The sequence below is a fragment of the Hordeum vulgare genome, chromosome 2H, assembly GCF_904849725.1.
Source record: "Hordeum vulgare subsp. vulgare chromosome 2H, MorexV3_pseudomolecules_assembly, whole genome shotgun sequence".
NCBI lineage: Eukaryota > Viridiplantae > Streptophyta > Magnoliopsida > Poales > Poaceae > Hordeum > Hordeum vulgare.
The window spans coordinates 524,153,475-524,174,888 of NC_058519.1; positions in this window are offsets into that span (position 1 = coordinate 524,153,475).

The window sequence follows — 21,414 nt, forward strand, 5'->3', positions numbered from 1 at the left end:
GCGTCCCTCCAGCGACCATCCTGCACTTCGTGATGTAGGAGACACGCTTAGAGGATCCGAAGCAGCGGGCACACTGGTGGATGTACATGTTCACCACCACGCCGGTGCAGTTGTCGGATCCGCCCCGCGCAGCATCAAGAATGCACCACATCTCCGACGTCTTCATAGTCGTCCCTGCGTCGGTCAATGAGGCTGACTACTACTCCGACAACTCCTCGTCTGACTACTACTCTGACCGCTCCTTGTTCGATTTGGGCTACCTTTCGGACAGAGAGGAGGGGGAGGTACATGCCCACGAAGTGTCCGTCTCGCTAGTGGTTCTCTCTAACGAGGAGCCAGAGCAGGAGGTGTAGATTGTGGCGCCAATCGTCAATGCCAGGGAGGGTGACATAAACCTCCCTATTGACGTTGAGTTGCTGCTTGATGCGCCACTCGTGCCCAAGTAGGAGGTGGTGGTGACAGAGGAGGACAATAGAAGAAGAGGAACAAGAAGGTGGTGATTCATGAGAACGTGTGCCGCTCAAAGCACGTGAAGATCCTGAACAAGTGAAGATGGTGAAGATTTTGAAGAAGATGCTGAAGAACTGAAGAAGGTGGTAGTTCAGGTGTGTTGAATATATATCAGCATATAAGTTAATTCTAGCTGTCATTTGTAGTGTGATGGTAGTTTAGGTGTGCTGAATATATGTCTCAGCATATAAATTAATTCTAGGTAATCATAGTTGTCAAGATGGAAGTTTAGGTGTGATTAATATGTTTAAGCACATAAATTAAATGTACTCTGTCATTTGCAAGAAATGTCTAAACAATCTATCTATGTTATTTGTGGCTGTGAAGCCAGAAATGTCTGAACATGTGGTCTATGCCAAAAGAAGAAGTTTGTTTACCATGTGTCTATGCCAAAATAAGAAGTTTCTTTACTATGTTTATGTGCCAAGATAAGAAACATGGAAAACTTTCGAAAAAAGAAACATTTACACATGCAACTTAAACCAAAGAAGTTCAGCAAGAAGCATAAAAAATTAGTTAACTCAAAACAAAAGATTAGTGTCAATGTTTAGTTAACTTTATCTGAAGAGGTTCAGTTAATTGACAATGTTCAGTTAACAGTTCAATTAATTCAGTTAACAGTTTAGTCCATGTAAACTTGCACTCCACATGCTCACTTTGGTCCAAAGTGAGCATTCGTTGCAACATATGCACCCAGGAACTTGCTGACTAGATGCTCACTTTGGTCCAAAGCTCACTCCCCTTATCCCACGAGCACCACATCACCATCTTCTTCCTCATCTCTACTTTCCTCCTCTCCTCCCCCTGTTCCTTTTCAAGCACCAGTTCTACCCACCAGTTTGGAGCCATGGTTTCCTGGGATGATCTACCCACCAGTTCTGAAGATGACTGTGTGACAAGCAAGGTTAGTGATCTCCTATTCAAGAAGTTGTTTCAGCCACTTGTTAACAGGAAGCTAGGGTTTATGTGAAAAAGGGAAAAACATTCTTCTTCGGGAGATCCGGTTTTGTTTTTCCTTGTTTTAGCCACCTGCTACCATTTTTTGGGAGGAATGGAGTGGCCTCGCAATAGATCTTGATGCAAGATGTGACCATGGATTAGTTTGTGAGAAATTTGTGGCATTTGAAGATGTTGATAGTGGTAGGAGGCTCTTGGCTTGCTCATAGAAGGTAACTTAAAAGCTCAGAAATTCTATTAAAGCCAAAAAATCCAGTTGATTTGTTTTTCTTCAAAGTTTAGTTAACAATTCCGATTAAATTAACTTGTCAATTTAATTGAATTTCAGTTAAAGTTCACATTTTTATTGAACTTGTGAATTTAATTGAATTCTAAGAAATGATAGGATGTTCCTAAATGTAACTATGTGCATTGGGTTGACCCTGAGTGGCCTGATGCTTTGAAGATGAGCCTAGCTAACATATGGAGCATGCATGATGAGGAGACCAGGCAGATGCTCAGACAAAATATTTTGAATGTTGAAGAGAACTTGAAGATTTTGAGAGAGAGAAAAAAGATTGAAGATAAGCTGAGATCGTATAAGCTTGATTTACTAAGGTTGTGGTTGAGAAGGAACATGCAATTGGCCAATTAGGCAGCACACAACTTGCTATGATTGATCTCAAGGAAGAGCTTGATAAGAAGATGATGGTTGACAAGTCAATTACAAACATCCATCGGGTATTCAGGGCAAAGGCACAGAAAGAGAGGAACCAAGCCATGCAAGGGAGGGACCAAGCCATGCAAGAGACGGACAATTTAGTAGAAGAGAGAGATCATCTAAAGCAAGAGAAAAGGAGGCTTGAGTACATGATTTTTTATTTGTTCAAACACAAAGGGGAGACAAAAGAAAAGATTAGGAAGCTTAAGGGGATCCTTGATGAAATAGATTAATGCTATATCTTTATGTTGTAATGATATTCTATTTTAATGATATTTCCAAATTGAACAACTATTGAGCTGAGCTAGGTTGGTCAATTTTTTATGAGTCTTGTTGCTTTTAAACATTTGCCACTTCCACATCATGATTTGAAGCCATCTGCATTGGTCCATTTTAAGGAAAAACACACAAAGAATATTAGCAAGGACAATTATGGTACAATATGTAGGCATAAAGCTATATGCTTCATATTACTTCGTAGACCATCCATTACAACCACAACAAAATCCACCATTACATTACATGTTCATTCTAACTCCGGCAGTTTGAGGAGGTCCATTACAACCACATGATAATGCAGCGAGACCACAAAACACCTACATCTTAGCTTTACTTAATAAGAGATCTCGCTTAAGAACTACTACAACTTCATAGACCAACATCTTTCTTGTCTGCTAACTTAAAAGCTACTACAACTAAGATACCTACTCAACTAATCAGTTCTTCATAATTAGGATGAAACAGAGCACACAAAGCACCATGACACTAGCCATCACCAAATTCATCACCGTTAGGATATCCTACCCAGTCCAAGCAACATAGCAACTTGGTGCTTTGTGGCAAAGTTCTTCTCACTAGGGTTGACAAAATTGACTCTGCATGCATTGTCTCTTCCAAAAATGCCCCTTCTTCCCACATTTTCTACATTCCTCTTCATCTCAAGATCTTCTCTTCTATCCTGATCTGCACCAAATGCATCAACATCAGCATTACCAACAAGAACCCTAGTTTCAATTAGATACTTCACATATTCTAGCTCCGAGCGCCAGAAATCACAGGTCACCTGCCAATTAAACCAATGGCATGTATGAAATGGTTGACCTATTAAAGCAATGCCAATTAAAGCAAACACGGGTCACCTTCCAGTTAGATGAAAAGGTTGATTGAATAGAATAACAGTAAACTGAAACTGTTAGGTTTACTCTCAAAGTTCAGTTTCTGAAATTGTTAAGTTATCTGAAACTGCTAAGATATCTCTAAATGTTCAGTTAAGTCTATAAATGTTCCTCCACCCCAATCATACAAGCGAATCATTAAAGCAAATCAAGCATCTAATACTATGAATCAAGAAATCAACCATCACAATAATTATAAACAAATCAAACATTATGAGAGCAATCAAATCATATAAGCAAATCAAGCATTATCAGAGGAGGAGAGGTGGTCAGATCAAATAGGGAGGTGGAGAGGTGGTCAAATCAAGCATTACGAGAGTAGGAGAGGTGGTCAAGTCATGCTTACAGTGTGCTTCTTGCACTTGTAGAACACCCATCCATCATGTTCCTCGTTGGTAGAGCGGTAGAAGGTGATGGGGTCACCACAATTGGGGCAACCGACCGATGGGACAGCGACGGCGCGGCCACGCAGTCCAGAGCGTACGGAGCTGGAAGATGATATGACAACGACGACCCTTGGCGGAGTGATGTACGGCGGCGCTAGCGGCAGCGACAACTGCAGTGGATGATATGGCGGTAGCGGAGGTCGGGGGGAGGATGTGATGGCGGGAACAACAGGCGACAGTGGATGCACCGGCGCGTGCTTGCCGGCTGCCGGGGGGGAGGGTGGGGTTTAGGGTTTGATAGAAGTGATGGGGAGAGAGGAGCGGATGCGGGCCGACGAGGTGGGGTGGTGGGTGTTAATACGTGGTGTTTTGCGAACCCTCCTAATTTACCCGCGTATAGCAGCTCAGCAGAGGAGGGAGCTGACTTGTCGGTCAAAGTACACGTGGAGAGGCCAATCAACAGCCCAATCAGCAAATACATACACAAAATCGTATTGTGGACCATGTGTAAATCCCTAGGACAACTATGAAGACCGTATTTCGAGTATTTACAATTACATGGACTAAAATTACCACCAAGAGAACTGGTAATTTTATTTATTTATTCTAAGTGTGTGAAGCGATCCAGAGGATGTTACTCTTCGGCCACCATTCGAAGTAAAAGTAAAATACACTAGAAATCTTAAAAGTATTCTAAGTGTGTGAAATAGGTTCTAAAAATTTAAAGTCGTTCACCGCTGGTTATATATATATATATATATATATATATATATATATATATATATATATATATATATATATATATATATATATATATATATATATATATATATTACCTTTAGAGACTTGACACACTTAAAATACTTTTAGGACCTACAGTAAATGATTTGCACACATTTAGGACCCATAGTGAACCTTTGCACTTTTTTTGACATACCTAAAATACTTTTAGGATCTTCAATGTATTTTACTTTAAATTTTATACTTCTCAAACCAGTTTAGGGGCGGTTAGATCTTGTGAGTAAACCGAAGTTTTACTCCTTTAATCAATTTTTTGGGATTAGTAGGAGATGACCTTAGGTCGGTAGGGTGCGCATTTATGGTGTTGCTGTGGGCTGGGTCATGGCAGACTCAAAGGAGTCTCCCCTACTTGGCAAAGATGCTGGTTCCACCTACGTCAGGTTGTCCAAACATTTAAAAATTGAAAGGTCAGTTGGTGCTCGACGGTGCTCCATGCAAATATGACTATAGTTGATCATATGCCCACTGCCAATGTCATTTCCATATATTTGTCTATATATACCTTTACACTTTAGTAGTGCATGAAATGTGGCGCCGGGGCCTCTGCATGACAATGCGGCAACCCTCGGTGATGGCACCTTATTTCCGACAAAGGTCACACTTGGCATCACTTCTATTAATGGCTTTCTAGCATGACAAAAAGCAGGCATGGTCAATTTTTGAACTAGGAAGTGAAGACATGCAAGAAAAAATGTTCCACAATAATTTTAGAAATGTTTACACTTTTTTTTAAAAAAAGTGCACATTTTTATAAAGCATTTACGAAATTTCAATAATTGTTCACTTTAAAATTCGTATTACTTTGAAAATAAAATTAAAAAACAACTGAACACAAGTAGAACAAAAAATAACTTGGGAACAACTCGCTAACATAATAGCGCGCGCTCATAGGTCGGCTCATTCGGGGGGCTCACTTTCTCGGATTGACAAACAATTGGTGTTTTTCTCAACAACAAACCAAATAAATTCGGCGGCACTTATGTGGTGCATAGAGCGCTGTCTAGCACCTAGCACGTATCCCCCAGTTAAATCTTTCGCATTGTGGCCGGCAAGGTTTTTCCGGAATTTTCACGTGCATTCCTGTCAGTTTTTCAATTTCCCCTGAACCGGGATTTTTATAAAAAAATCGGGTTTTATTTTCTTTTTTGTTTCTTTTCTGTTTTTCTTTTCTCTCTTTTCTAGTTTATTTTTTCACCTGCTTTGCGAATTTTATTTTAAATTTAGCAAACATTATTTTGTTCATTAGATTCAAAAAAATTCAACAATATAAAAATGTTCATCGAATTGAAATTTAGTTTGTAAAATTCAAAATTTGTTTCTAAAATTCAAAAATTATTTACCGAAATAAAAAATCTTCATCAAATTCGATATTTGTTCATACTTTTTTTGAAAATATGTACATTGATTTTCTAGAAAATGCTCATTGAATTTAGAATTTGTTCATCCATTTTTCAACTACAATGTTCTTGAAAATAAGTTTTTTAATCAAGGTGAAAATGTATTCAACCAATTTTTAGTTAGAAAACATTGTTTTGAAATTTATGAACATTTATTTAATCCACGAACATTTATTTCCAATTTTTAACCACGAACATGTTATGATTTCTGTAACATTTCCACAAATTTTAGTTATTCCTGAAATTTTGGCATTTTTTGATACTTCGAATTGTTTTAAAGAAGACAAAACAGAAAAAAAACGGGCGCGCGCGAGTGCAGGTGGGTGCGGGCTGGCATGTGTACCTGCGCCCCCACGCACTAAATAGGGGTGCCAAGCGCTCGGCTACATGCTCCTCTATCAGGGCCGGCCCATACGGTTATTTTAATTGGGAGGTTCCGGCAGGTTTTTCTTATTAAGATATTTTGTGTTTTTCTCTGTCGGTTTTATCGTGTCTTATTTTTTTTCTTGTTTGGTGTATCCTTTCCTTTTTATTTTGTTTGCTCCTTCTTTTTTGTTTTTCCCTTTTTCGAAAAATAATGTTGAACATTTTTTAGATACACATTTATTTTAAATACTTTTAGGAGTAAAACAATTCAGATACACATTGAATTGTTTTCAAATAATTACAGGAAATTTTCCCAATACATGATGAACATTCGTCAAATACATGATGATCATTTTCCGAATATATGATGGACATTCGTCAAATGCACGATGAACATTTTGAAACACGTGGCAAATATTTCCTTCAAAATACATGGTTAATGTTTGATTTAAATATGTTTAGCATTGTTAAATACATGGCAATCATTTTATGAATACATAATGAAAAAAATTTAGTGGTGAACTTTTTTACTACATGATATGTTTTCAATTTATGATAGATTTTTTAAAATACATGACGTTTTTTTAGTATGTAAACACCTTTTAAAATGCTTGATGAACATTGAACACGTGGTGAACATTTGTGAAAATTATGAGAAAATAATTAAAAAAAGATCCATATCCATTTGTTATAACATATCAGAAGATGAAATTAATAGAAAACAAATTATTTTTTATAATATTCCGTTTTTTTACGTAAATATGTAGCAAATCTTTTCGCTTCAAATATATATATTTGTCAGAACAAAGTTTTTATTTTTCTTAGAAGAATAGGAAAGAAAAATGTAAGCAAATGTAAAAAAGAAATATGAAAGAGAATGAATGCACTCGCTATGATGAAGGTTACGTTGGCCATACTTTCCGACGGAGGCGTTTGTGACGCATTGCTACATAAGCTCTCATGTGGTAGGGGCGTGTTTGGTTACTTCAATTGATTTTGCCTATATTCCATGTGCTTCTCTCATGGGCTAGGGTGAGAATAAATAGCCAAGAAAAAACACCATCTGTATATAGTTTGGTCACTCCATCTAAGATGGTTGCATGATGGAACAAATTTTGACCGGTCATTTAGTTGGCCGCGTTGCAGTAGGCGTACATATGACACACTGTTTGGTTGCAACCGTCGGGACCCCGATCCTAAGCCATACGAATCTAGCATGTAATATATCATATCACTTTGCGGGTTCAGGCATGATAAACTCCGCAGCTTCCACCTTACCTTGGCCGGGACTGCTTGCGTCGTTTGGCTCACGTATATGAATATGACGCTAGCAATCATATGTTAGAGAATTCAGATTGACATGAGTAGTTATAGACCCAAGTGGCACAACCGTACAGGAAGAGGCATACATAACCCAACAATGAAGGTGTCGGTCATCAACATGTGTAGACGAGTCGTAACAAGATATAACTACTCCAATACATCGTGTGACCTTTCTTCGTAGGGACAAACACAACATTAAAGAAGGATACATGATAGTTAATCAATGTGTCTCGAGCAGGAGCAAGCTACCAAGGCTCAGTGAAAGCACAAAGAGACATTTCCCTATAAACAAGGCTACGATGGGCATACTACTAGGTGTCCAAACTCACACATACCAATGCTTTTCAAACATACACGCAATATACACAATACGCGTAGATACAACATGGCATCACAACATAACTCTATGACTCAAGTATTTGTTAAAGACTCACAACAGCCAACACATTCTTATATTACAAACACGGGTCACATGACTGATATGTCTCCAATGTATCTATAATTTTTTATTTTTCCATGCTATACCATTATCATCTTAGGATGTTTTTAGGGTGTTTATTTACCAATTAATATTATTTTTGAGCACTAACTTATTAACACAGTGCCAAGTGCGAGTTGATGTTTTCTACATGTTTTTTGTTTTTCAGGTTTATAGTACCAAACGAAGTCCAATTGCCATGAAACTTTTTTATAATTTTTCTCGACCAAAAGAAGACATGGAAGCTTCGGGAGGAGACTAGAGGTTGTACAAGGGGAGGAGCACACAACAGGTTGCGCCTAGGGTGGTCACCGCGCCCTGATGTGTGCTGCCCCCTTTGGGTGGCCCCCGACGTCCCTCTCTGGCTTATAAATTTGAAAATATCCAAAAACCCTAAGAGAGCCTCCCGGAACACCTTTTTTGCTGCCGCATGTCTATATTTTTCCATGTACCCATATGTACTCGTGTTTAGGTGCCTTGTCTGAGGGGGTCGATCATGGAGGGCTTTACACCATCCTTGCTGCTCCCATGGTGATGTATGAGTAGTTCATCACAAACCTACGGGCCCGTAGTTAGAACCTAGATGACTATCTCTCTCTCCCTTGATCTTCAATACAATGATCATCACATCTTCTCTTTGATCTATCCAATATAATTTGTTTGTGCGATGCATTTGTTGGAATCCGATGAATTGTGGGTTTATGTTCAGATTATTCATGATAAAAGATTTGAGTCTTCTCTGAATTCTATTATGATTCTTATTTTCATGATTATTATAGCTTCATAGATCTCTCAAATCTATTGATGTGCTTTTTCCAAGTAGATTGATCTTTCTTCAGTGAGAGGGGTGCGTCGTAGTGGGTTCAATCTAACGGATTTCTATATCCAAGTGCCAGGAGGGGACAAGATAAGTCTTTGTATTGTTGCCACTAAGGTAAAACGATGGTGTTAATTCATATCGATTGAGTTCTCTTTGTATACATCATGTCATTGTTCTCCAAGCATTACTCTGTTTTACTTAACACTCTAGATGCATGCTGGATAGCGGTCGGTGGGTGGAGTAATAGTAATATGTGTAGGCAGTACTCGACCTATTTGCTTATGGACGTGATGCCTATATATACATGATCATACCGTCAATATGGCATAACTATGCCTATATATGTGGAGGTAGTAGTCGACCTACTTCCTCTGATTTTTTTCTCAGAAAATAAGATTTAATAGTGCTGAAATTAGGGTGAGCGGAGACACGTGGGCCCCACTAGACACCAGGCCGCGCCAGGGGGGGGGGGGCTCGCGCGCCCTGATGTCTAGTGGGCTGCTATGGCCTCCCCTCTGGTGGATCTTGGTTCCAGTATTTTTTTATATATTTGAGAAAAAATCTCCAAAAAGTTTCGTTCCATTCTGAGAACTTTTATTTCTGCACAAACACAACACCATGGTAGTTCTCCTAAAAACAACGTCAGTCCAGGTTAGTTTCATTCAAATCATGCAAATTAGACTCTAAAACAAGAGCAAAAGCGTTAGGAAGAGTAGATACGGTGGAGATGTATCAATTCTCCCAAGCTTAACCCATTGCTTGTCCTCAAGCAATTAAGTTGATAAACTGAAAGTGATAAAGAAAAACTTCTACGAACTCTTTTTTGGAAATATGTCCCAGAGGCAATAATAAATTGGTTATTATTATATTTCCTTGTTCATAATAATCGTTTATTACCAATGCTAGAATTGTATTAATTGGAAACTCAAATACATGTGTGGATACATAGACAACACACTGTCCCTAGTGAGCCTCTAGTTGACTAGCTCGTTGATCAAAGATTGTCAAGGTTTCCTGGCCATTGACAAGTGTTGTCACTTGATAACGGGATCACATCATTAGGAGAATGATGTGATGGACAAGACCCAAACTATGAACGCAACATATGATCGTGTCAGTTTATTGCTACTGTTTTCTGCATTTCTGCATGTCAATGTATCTGTTCATATGACCATGAGATCATGCAACTCCCGAACACCGGAGGAATACCTTGTGTGTATCAAACATCACAACATTACTAGGTGACTATAAAGGTGCTCTACAGGTATCTCCGAAGGTGTCTGTTGCGTTGGCATGGATCAAGACTGGGATTTGTCACTCCGTGTGACGGAGAGGTATCTCGGGGCCCACTCGGTAATACAACATCACAACAAGCCTTGCATGCAATGTGACTAAGGAGTTAGTCACATGATCTTGTATTACGGAAAGAGTAAAGGGACTTACCGGTAACGAGATTGAAATAGGTATGTCGATACCGACGATCGAATCTCGGGCAAGTAACATACCGAAGGACAAAGGGAATGATATACAAGATTATGTGAATCCCTGACACAGAGGCTCAACCGATAAGATCTTCGTAGAATATGTAGGATCCAATATGGATGTCCAGGTTTCGCTATTGGATATTGACCGGAGAGTGTCTCAGTCATGTCTACATAGTTCTTGAACCCAAAGGGTCTGCACACTTAAGGTTCGGTGACGTTTTGGTATAGTTGAGTTATAGGTGTTGGTGACCAAAGGTTGTTTGGAGTCCCGGATAAGATCCTAGACGTCACAGGGAGCTACAGAATAGTCCGGAGGTAAAGATTGATATATAGGAAGTCCTGTTTTGGTCACCGGAAGAGTTTCAGGCTCATTAGTAGTGTACTGGGAGTGCCGGGAGGGCACCGGGGGACCACCTGGAGGGGTGTGACAATACAAGAGCCTTGTGGGCTGCGAGAAGAGGTGGACCAGCCCCTGATGGGCTGGCTGAAGCCCCTCTCAAAGGCCCATGCGGCTAGGAGAAGAGATAAAAGGTAAAAGACCTTTAAAAGGAAGGAAAGGAGGAGTCCTCCCAAAGTAGTCCACCTTCCCACAAGGGAAGATGGACTCTTCCTTGGTTCGGCCGACCCCTTATACTTGGAGTAGGGACCAAGGCTGCCTCCTCTCCTCTCCTCCTATATACACTAGAGGTTTTGAGGGTTTTGTGACACAACAATCAGCCACGTGCTGCCCTCTGTCTAGATCGGTTTCTCCTCTAGTCTAGTTTCAGCGGTGCTTAGGCAAAGTCCTGCTGGACTAGCTCCACCACCATCGCCGTCACGCTGTCGCGTTGCCGGAGAACTCATCTACCTCTCCGCCCCTCTTGCTGGATCAAGAAGGCGAAGATCATCGTCGAGCTGCACGTGTGCTGAACGCAGAGGTGTCGTCCATTCCTCGCTAGATCGGGACGGATCGTGGGACGGCGGCGATTTGGGTCGCGAAGACGTTCCACTACATCAACTGCGTTTCTTAACGCTTCCCGCTTAGCGATCTACGAGGGTGTGTGGATGTGATCTCCCTCTCGTAGATTATCATCACCATGATAGGTCTTCGTGTGCGTAGGATTTTTTTTGTTTCGCATGCAACGTTCCCCAATACTCTTTTGTTCTTGTTCACATATACATGCTTAGAGAGAACCCATGTTTTCAGCTCAAACCATAACTAATCATATCGACAATAACCCTTAGAAACTATATTAGCTCATATCAATGTCATAATCAACTAGCAAGCAATAATAAGATAGCTCAAACATCAACACTTTGTCAAAACAATCATGATATAATATGACAACAATGGTATCTCGCTAGCCCTTCCTAAGAGCACAAAACATAAATGCGGAGCACCTCCAAAGTTCAAGCAATGACTAGACATTGTAATTCATGGTAAAAGAGATCCAATCATGCTGCAAACAACGATTAACTAGACACAAAGCATGAGGATGACATCATCACTCTCAGGTCTGATGCTTATTTGAGAAGGTGATGACTCAAAGTAAAAATAAAATAACATGAAAGTAAATAGAAAGTCCCTTCAGAGAGGGAAGCAGGGATTTGTAGAGGTGCAAGAGCTCATAGTGAAAGTAAGAGATAAGTTATTTTTGGGAGGTGCACCCTTCCTGTCAACGTTACGACCAAGATTTATCGATATCTTCCAAGCTAAACAAATTAGCGGCGGTTCCCAAGCGGTAAAAGTAAAGGTTTACTCCCCCTCCACCAAGCAAACACACTCCACGGCTAGCCAAATCCATGGGTGCTGTCCATACCAACAACAATCCACGGGGAGTTTTGTTTAATTATTTGCGATTTATGATGCAGGATTGGACTCCCTTTTTACTAGCCCCTCTCGTGCAAGGACGAGTGAATAAACACTCATCATGAGAATAACCCGCTTAGCATGGAAGATATTGACAACCCTGTGTTGCTCCATGAATGGTCCAAGCACACAAAACAGAAGTTCATTTGAAATGTTAGAGGTGGCACATGCAAATTTACTTGGAACGGCAGGGTAATACCGCATATAGGTAGGTATGGTGGACTCATCTGGAATAACTTTGTTTCAAGGATTTTGATACACAAGCAGTACTCCAGCTTAGTATACGTGAAGGCTAGCAAATAGGTTGGGAAGCAACCAGCTAGAGAGCAAAGACGGTCATGAAAATACTTTATGAATAATCATTGTTGCATACTACCATGAGTAGGATATAAACACCATGAACATAAATATCGTGGAGGCTATGTTGGTTTTAATTCAACTACATGCGTGAACATGTGCCAAGTCAGGCCACTCGAACATTCAGAGGAGGATACCATATCATCATACTACATCACAACTATTTTAATGCATGTTGACATCCAAGATAAATCATTTTTCACTCCTAGCTACTTAAGCATGGCATTAACAACTATAATCTCTAATTGTCATTGCAAATATGTTTGATCATAATACGCTGAATCATGGATACTGGACTAAACATATTTACAAAAACAAAAACAACTTGAGTTCATACCCGTTTCTGTTTGCCATAATCACTTCATCAAATATCGTCTTTATTGCCTTTCACTTGCAGGACCGAAGGATATGTAAATAATAATAGTGCAAGAGTGCCATGGACTAAGCTGGAATCTGGAATATTCTGTTCAAGAGGAGAAGACAAAGTAATATGGGCTCTGCATTAGATCAATAACAATGCATATGAGAGCCACTCAATATTTTCATCATGGTCTTCACCTTGGGTATAACTCAAAGAAGGGAAAAGAAATTCAGAGCAACACACTAAAATATTTTTGGAGTTTTAAGTTTTTTCAAGAAGAAAGCAAATTAAAGAAGGGAAAACTAAAATGAGAAAAACTATTTACACGGGAAAGCTCCCAAGAAGTAAAGGAAGAAAATAGAAATATTTTTGGGTTTTATTTTAATACTACAACTAAATTACGCTAGAAAGAAAAACCAAAATAAGTGAGAAATATTTTTAGATTTCAACAAGTTTTTCAAACACAGAAGAAGAAAGCAAGAAAATAGATCTAACAAGGATAGCACCATGCAAGAGTGTGAACATCGACAACAAGAATGTGCAATCATGAATATAAAGTCGGTGGAAACACATACTCCCCAATCTTATGATTTTGGCCTAGCTTGGTAATCACCACCTGTAGTAGCCTCGGTAATAGTCACTATGGTAACTCATGGAAGCCCTTGGTGCAGCCTCTGCGGCCTGATAGGCGGCCTCCACTGCAACGTTGTACTCGTGTGCCTCCCTCTCATAGACATGATTTCTTCCTTTTTCCTGATAATCAAAGAGGGAAGGTACATGCAAAATAACATGCACACTATATTTATTATTAAACATTAGGTTGTAGTTATAATCAGTAGCGGTGGCCTTTATGATCTTATGGCACTTCATGGCCTCAAAGTCTAAATATTGAGTAGGAAGAATAGGGTCACTAGACCGCGGTGACACACCACACTTCTTAGCTAAACGAGAGGCATAAACCCACCATAAAAATAACCACTCTCAGAATTGCGTTGCAATCTACATGCTACGGTTGCTCCCAGATTATAGCATTTAATTCCAATTAACGCTGTATGCATGAGACTCAAGTCTAGGGCACATAAAGTACTACAATCTTGCTTTCCCACTATGCATTTTCCATTAAATAGTGCTAAATAACGAATAGAAGGAAAATGTATACTATTTATTCTGTCTTGCGTTACTCCCCTATCTCCGCCAAAGCAAAGACTAGTTAAAAATGTCTCATATTCAGATTTGGGTTGTTCGTCTAATGAACCCCATCGTGGAATTTTACATGCATCACATAAATCGTCTAGAGACATAGTGAATGCATTTTCTGTTGGAAATATGACCTAGAGGCAATGATAAATATTTATTATTATATTTCCTGTTACAAGATAATCGTTTATTATCCATGCTATAATTGTATTGAATGAAAACATATATACATGTGTGGATACATAGACAAAACAATGTCCCTAGCAAGCCTCTAGTTGGCTAGCCAGTTGATCAAGGATAGTCAAGGTTTTCTGGCTATGTGCAAGTGTTGTCACTTGATAACTGCATCACATCATTAGGAGAATCATGTGATGGACTAGACCCAAACTATGAACGTATCATATTGATCATGTCATTTTATTTCTATTGTTTTCTGCGTGTCAAGTATTTATTCCTATGACCACGAGATCATATAACTCACTCGCATCGGAGGAATACCTTGTGTGTATCAAACGTCGCAACGTAACTGGGTGACTATAAAGGTGCTCTACATGTATCTCCAAAGGTGTCCGTTGAGTTAGTATGGATCACGACTAGGATTTGTCATTCCGTGTGACGGAGAGGTATCTCGGGGCCCATTCGGTAATACAACATCACACACAAGCCTTGCAAGCAATGTGACTAAGTGTAAGTCACGGGATCTTGTATTACGGAACGAGTAAAGAGACTTGCTGGTAATGAGATTGAAATAGGTATGCGGATACCGATGATCGAATCTCGGGCAAGTAACATACCGAAGGACAAAGGGAATGACATACGGGATTATATGAATCCTTGGCACTGAGGTTCAACCGATAAGATCTTCAGAGAATATGCAGGATCCAATATGGGCATCCAGGTCCCGCTATTGGATATTGACCAAGGAGTGTCTCGTGTCAACATAGTTCTCGAACCCGCAGGGTCTGCACACTTAAGGTTTGATGATGTTTTAGTATAGTTGAGTTATATGTGTGGTTACCGAATGTTGCTCGGAGTCCCGGATGAGATCACAGACATCATGAGGGTTCCCGGAATGGTCTGGAGACAAAGATTGATATATAGGATGGTTTCATTTGGTCACCGGAAAGTTTCGGGGATTACCGACAGTGTACCGGGAGTGACGAATGGGTTCCGGGTGTTTACCGGTAGGGGCCCACCCACCCGGGAGTGAGTCCAAGGCCCTAAGGTGGCGCACCAAGTCCTTAGTGGGCTGGTGTATTCAGCCCAAGAGGGCTATGGTGCCAGATGTAAAAATACCAAAGGAAAAGAAGAAGAAAAAAGGAAAGTGGGAAGGAAGAGGAGGACTCCTTCCCAAACCGAATTGGAGGAGGAGCGCACCCTTGGGGCCCTTGTGCCCCAAGGCTAGCCCCTCCCCTCCTCCTATATATATTGGTGGTTTAGGGCTTTTTGAGACACAACTTTGCCATGTGCAACTCTAGCCTATTCCACATAGTTTTACCTCTAGATCAGATTTCTTCGGAGCTCGGGCGGAGCCCTGCAGGAGTAGATCATCACCACCACCGGAGTGCCGTCACACTGCCGAAGAACTCATCTACTTCTCAGTCTTGCTTGCTGGATCAAGAAGGCCAAGATCGTCATCGAGCTGTACGTGTGCTGAACGCGGAGGTGTCATCCGTTCGGCACTAGATCGGAACCATTCGTGGGACGGATCGTGGGACGACGGTGATTAGAATCACGAAGTTGTATCACTACATCAACCGCATTTCTTAACGCTTCCCGCTTAGCAATCTACATGGGTATGTAGATCTAATCTCCTCTCGTAGATGGACATCACCATGATAGGTCTTCGTGTGCGTAGGAAACTTTTTGTTTTCCATGCTACGTTTCCCAACAGTGGTATCAGAGCTAGGTTCATGTGTAGATGTTATCTCGAGTAGAACACAAAAGGTTTTGTGGACGGTGATGTTCGATTTGCTGCCCTTCTTAGTCTTTTCTCGATTCGGCGGTATTGTTGGATTGAAGTGGCCCGGACCGACATAACTCGTACACTTACGAGAGACTGGTTTCATCGACTGACATGCAACCTCGTTGCATAAAGATTACTAGCGGGTGCCTGATTCTTCAACTTCAGTTGAATTGGTTTTGACTGAGGCGGTCCTTGGAGAGAGGTTAAATAGCAATTTGCATATCTCCGTTGTGGTTTTTGCGTAAGTAAGATGCGATCATACTAGATACCCATAGCAGCCACGTAAAACATGCAACAACAAATTAGAGGACTCTAACTTGTTTTTGTAGGGTATGCTTGTGATATGATATGGCCAATGACGTGATGTGATATATTGGATGTATGAGATGATCAGGTTGTAATAGTTAATATCGACTTGCACGTCGATGCTACGGCAACCGGCAGGAGCCATATGGTTGTCTTTAAACTAACATTTGTGTTTGCAGATGCGTTTACTATATTGCTAGGTCGTAGCTTTAGTAGTAATAGCATAGATAACACGACAACCTCGATGGCGACACGTTGATGGAGATCATGATGATGGAGATCATGGTGTGGCGCCGGTGACAAGAAGATCATGCCGGTGCTTTGGTGATGGAGATCAAGAAGCACCAGATGATGGCCATATCATGTCACTTATGAATTGAATGTCATGTTAATCCTTTATGCACCTTATTTTCCTTAGAACGACGGTAGCATTATAAGGTGATCTCTCACTAAAATTTCAATATGAAATTGTGTTCTCCCCGACTGTGCACCGTTGCGACAGTTCGTTGTTTCGAGACACCACGTGATGATCTAGTGTGATAGACTCAACGTTCACATACAACGGGTGCAAAATAGTTGCACACGCGGAACACTCGGGTTAAACTTGACGAGCCTAGCATGTGCAGACATGGCCTCGGAACACATGAGACCTAAAGGTCGAGCATGAATCGTATAGTTGATATGATTAGCATAGAGATGCTTACCACTGAAACTATTCTCAACTCACGTGATGATCGGAGTTGAGTTAGTGAATTTGGATCACGTACCACTCAAATGACTAGAGAGATGTACTTTTTGAGTGGGAGTTTATCAGTAATTTGATTAGTTAAACTCTAATTATCTTAAAGATAGTCTAAGTCCACTTTGCAAAATTTGTGTTGTAGATCAATGGCTCACGCGACAGTCACCCTGAATTTTAATACGTTCCTAGAGAAAGCTAAGTTGAAAGATGATGGAATTAACTTTGTAGACCGGGCTCGTAATCTTAAGTTGCTCCTGCAAGCTGGGAAGAAGGATTATGTCCTTAATGCTGCGCTAGGAGATGAACCACCCGCTACGGCTGACCAAGATGTTAAGAACGCCTGGTTAACACGTAAGGAGGACTACTCAGTAGTTCAATGTGCAGTCTTGTATGGCTTAGAGCCGGGACTTCAACGTCGCTTTGAGCATCATGGAGCATATGAGATGTTCCAGGAGTTGAAGTTTATCTTTCAGAAGAACGCCCGGATCGAGAGGTATGAGACCTCCGATAAATTCTATGCTTGCAAGATGGAGGAGAATTCGTCTCTCAGTGAACATGTGCTCAAAATGTCTGGGTACTCAAACCGTCTAGCTGAGCTAGGGATTGAACTCCCGCAAGAAGCTATCACTGACAGAATTCTTCAATCACTGCCACCAAGCTACAAGAGCTTTGTGTTGAACTATAACATGCAAGGGATGAACAAGCCACCCGGCGAGTCATTCGCGATGCTGAAAGTCGCAGAGTCAAAACTCCGGAAAGAGCATCAAGTGTTGATGGTCAATAAGACGACTAGTTTCAAGAGAAATGGCAAAGACAAGAAGGGTAACTCCAAGAAGAGAGGCAAGCTTGTTGCCGATCCGACGAAGAAACCCAAGGCTGGACCTAAGCCTGAAACAGAGTGCTATTATTGCCAGGGACTGGGTCACTGGAAGCGCAACTACCCCAAGTATTTGGCTGATAAGAAGGCGGCCAAGGAAAAATCAGGTATATTCAATATACATGTTATTGACGTGTACTTAACCAGCTCTCGTAGTAGTGCCTGGGTATTTGTTACCGGTTCTGTTGCTCACATTTGCAACTCGAAGCAGGAACTACGGAATAAATGAAGGCTGGCGAAAGATGAACTGACGATGCGCGTGGGAAATGGTTCCAAGGTTGATGCAATCGCCGTCGGCACAATTTCACTTCAGTTACCATCAGGATTAGTTATGAATTTAAATAATTGTTATTTAGTGCGTGCGTTAAGCATGAACATTATATCTGGATCTTGTTTATTGCGAGACGGTTACTTGTTTAAGTCAGAGAATAATGGTTGTTCTATTTCTATGAGTAATATATTTTATGGTCATGCACCCAATGTGAGAGGATTGTTCATATTGAATCTTGATAGCGATGATACACATATACATAACATTGAGACCAAAAGATGTAGAGTTAACAATGATAGCGCCATGTTTTTGTGGCACTGCCGCTTAGGTCATATTGGTGCAATGCGCATGAAGAAACTCCATTCTGATGGACTTTTGGAGTCACTTGACTTTGAATCACTTGACACGTGCGAACCATGCCTCATGGGAAAGATGACTAAGACTCCATTCTCCGGAACAATGGAGCGTGCAAGTGACTTGTTGGAAATCATACATACCGATGTGTGCGGTCCGATGAGTGTGGAGCCACGCGGCGGATATCGTTATTTTCTCACCTTCTCTGACGATTTGAGTAGGTATGGATATATCTACTGGATGAAGCACAAGTCTGAAACGTTTGAGAAGTTCAAGCAATTTCAGATGAAAGTTGAAAATCATCGTAACAAGAAGATCAAGTTCCTACGGTCTGATCGTGGGGGTGAATATCTGAGTTTCGAGTTTGGTGCTCACTTAAGACAATGTGGAATTGTTTCACAGTTGACACCGCCTGGAACACCACAGCGTAATGGTGTGTCCGAACATCGTTATCGTACTTTGTTAGAAATGGTGCGATCTATGATGTCTCTTACCGATTTGCCGTTATTGTTTTGGGGTTATGCATTAGAGACAACTGCATTCACTTTAAATAGGGCACCATCAAAATCTGTTGAGACGACACCATATGAACTGTGGTATGGCAAAAGACCAAAGTTGTCGTTTCTTAAAGTTTGGGGATGTGATGCTTATGTCAAAAAGCTTCAGCCTGAAAAGCTGGAACCCAAGGCGGAAAAGTGCGTCTTCATAGGTTACCCAAAGGAGACAGTTGGGTACACCTTCTATCTCAAATCCGAGGGCAAAGTGTTTGTTGCTAAAAACAGAGCTTTTCTTGAGAAGGAGTTTCTCTCGAAAGAATTGAGTGGGAGGATGATAGAAATTGATGAGGTTGTCGAACCTCTAGTCCCTCTAGATGGTGGCGCAAGGCAAGGGAAACCCCTGTCGAAGCGACGTCGGTTGAGGAGGAAGTTAATGATGATGATCATGAAACTTTGGATCAAGTTCCTATCGGACCTCGCAGGTCGACAAGTTCACGTGCTACTCCAGAATGGTACGATAATCATGTCTTATCAATCATGTTGTTAGACAATAATGAACCTGCGAATTATGAAGAAGCAATGGTGGATCCGGATTCCAACAAATGGCTGGAGGCCATAAAGTCCGAGATAGGATCTATGTATGAAAACAAAGTGTGGACTTTGGAAGTATTACCTGAAGGCCGCAAGGCTATTCAGAACAAATGAATCTTTAAGAAGAAGACGGACGCAGATGGTAATGTGACCGTTTATAAAGCTCGACTTGTGGCAAAGGTTTTTTCACAAGTTCAAGGAGTTGACTACGATGAGATATTCTCACCGGTAGCGATGCTTAAGTCTGTCCGAATCAAGTTAGCAATAGCTGCATTTTTCGATTATGAAATCTGGCAGATGGATGTCAAAACGGCGTTCCTTAACCGTTTTCTTAAGGAAGAGTTGTATATGATGCAACCCGAAGGTTTTGTCGATCCAAAGAATGATAACAAAGTATGCAAGCTCCAGCGATCCATTTATGGACTGGTGCAAGCATCTCAGAGTTGGAATAAGCGCTTTGATGAGGTGATCAAAGCATTTGGGTTTATACAAGTGGTTGGAGAATCTTGTATTTACAAGAAAGTGAGTGGGAGCTCTGGCATTTCTAATATTATATGTGGATGACATATTGCTGATTGGAAACAACGGGAGTTTTTGGAGAGCGTAAAGGATTACTTGAATAAAAGTTTCTCTATGAAGGACCTAGGAGAAGCTGCTTACATTCTAGGTATTAAGATCTATAGGGATAGATGGAGACACCTGATAGGACTTTCACAAAGCACATACCTTGATAAAGTTTTGAAGAAGTTCAAAATGGAACAGTCCAAGAAAGGGTTCTTGGCAGTGTTACAAGGTATAAAATTGAGTAAGACTCAGGGCCCATCAACTGCCGAAGATAGAGAACACATGAGTTTCGTCCCCTATGCTTCAGCCATAGGTTCTATCATATATGCAATGTTGTGCACTAGACCAGACATCCGCTTGGCCATAAGCTTGGGAGGCAGGTTTCAGAGTAATCCAGGAGTGAATCACTGGATGACGGTCAAGAATATTCTGTAGTACCTGAAAAGAACTAAGGAAATGTCTCTCATTTATGGAGGTGACGAAGAGCTCGTCGTAAAGGGTTACATCGACGCAAGCTTTGACACCGATTCGGATGACTCTAAGTCGCAAACCGGATACGTATTTATTATTAATAGGGGTGTGGTAAGCTGGTGCAGTTCCAAGCAAAGCGTCGTAGCAGATTCTACATGTGAAGCGGAGTATATGGCTGCCTCGGAGGCAACAAAGAAGGGTGTCTGGATGAAGCAATTCATGACGGATCTTGGAGTTGTGCCGAGCGCACTAAATCCAATAACTCTGTTCTATGACAACACTGGTGCCATTGCTTTAGCAAAGGAATCAAGCTTTCACAAGAAGACCATGCACATCAAACGATGCTTCAACCTCATCCGCGATTACGTCGAACGAGAGGACATGAATATTTGCAAAGTGCACACAGATCTGAATGTAGCAGATCCGCTGACTAAACCTCTTCCACGGGCAAAACAAGATCAACACCAGAACTGTATGGGTGTTAGATTTATTACAATGTAAATCGCATGGCGATGTGAGGACTAGATTATTGACTATAATGCAAGTGGGAGACTGTTGGAAATATGCCCTAGAGGCAATGATAAATAGCTATTATTATATTTCCTGTTACAAGA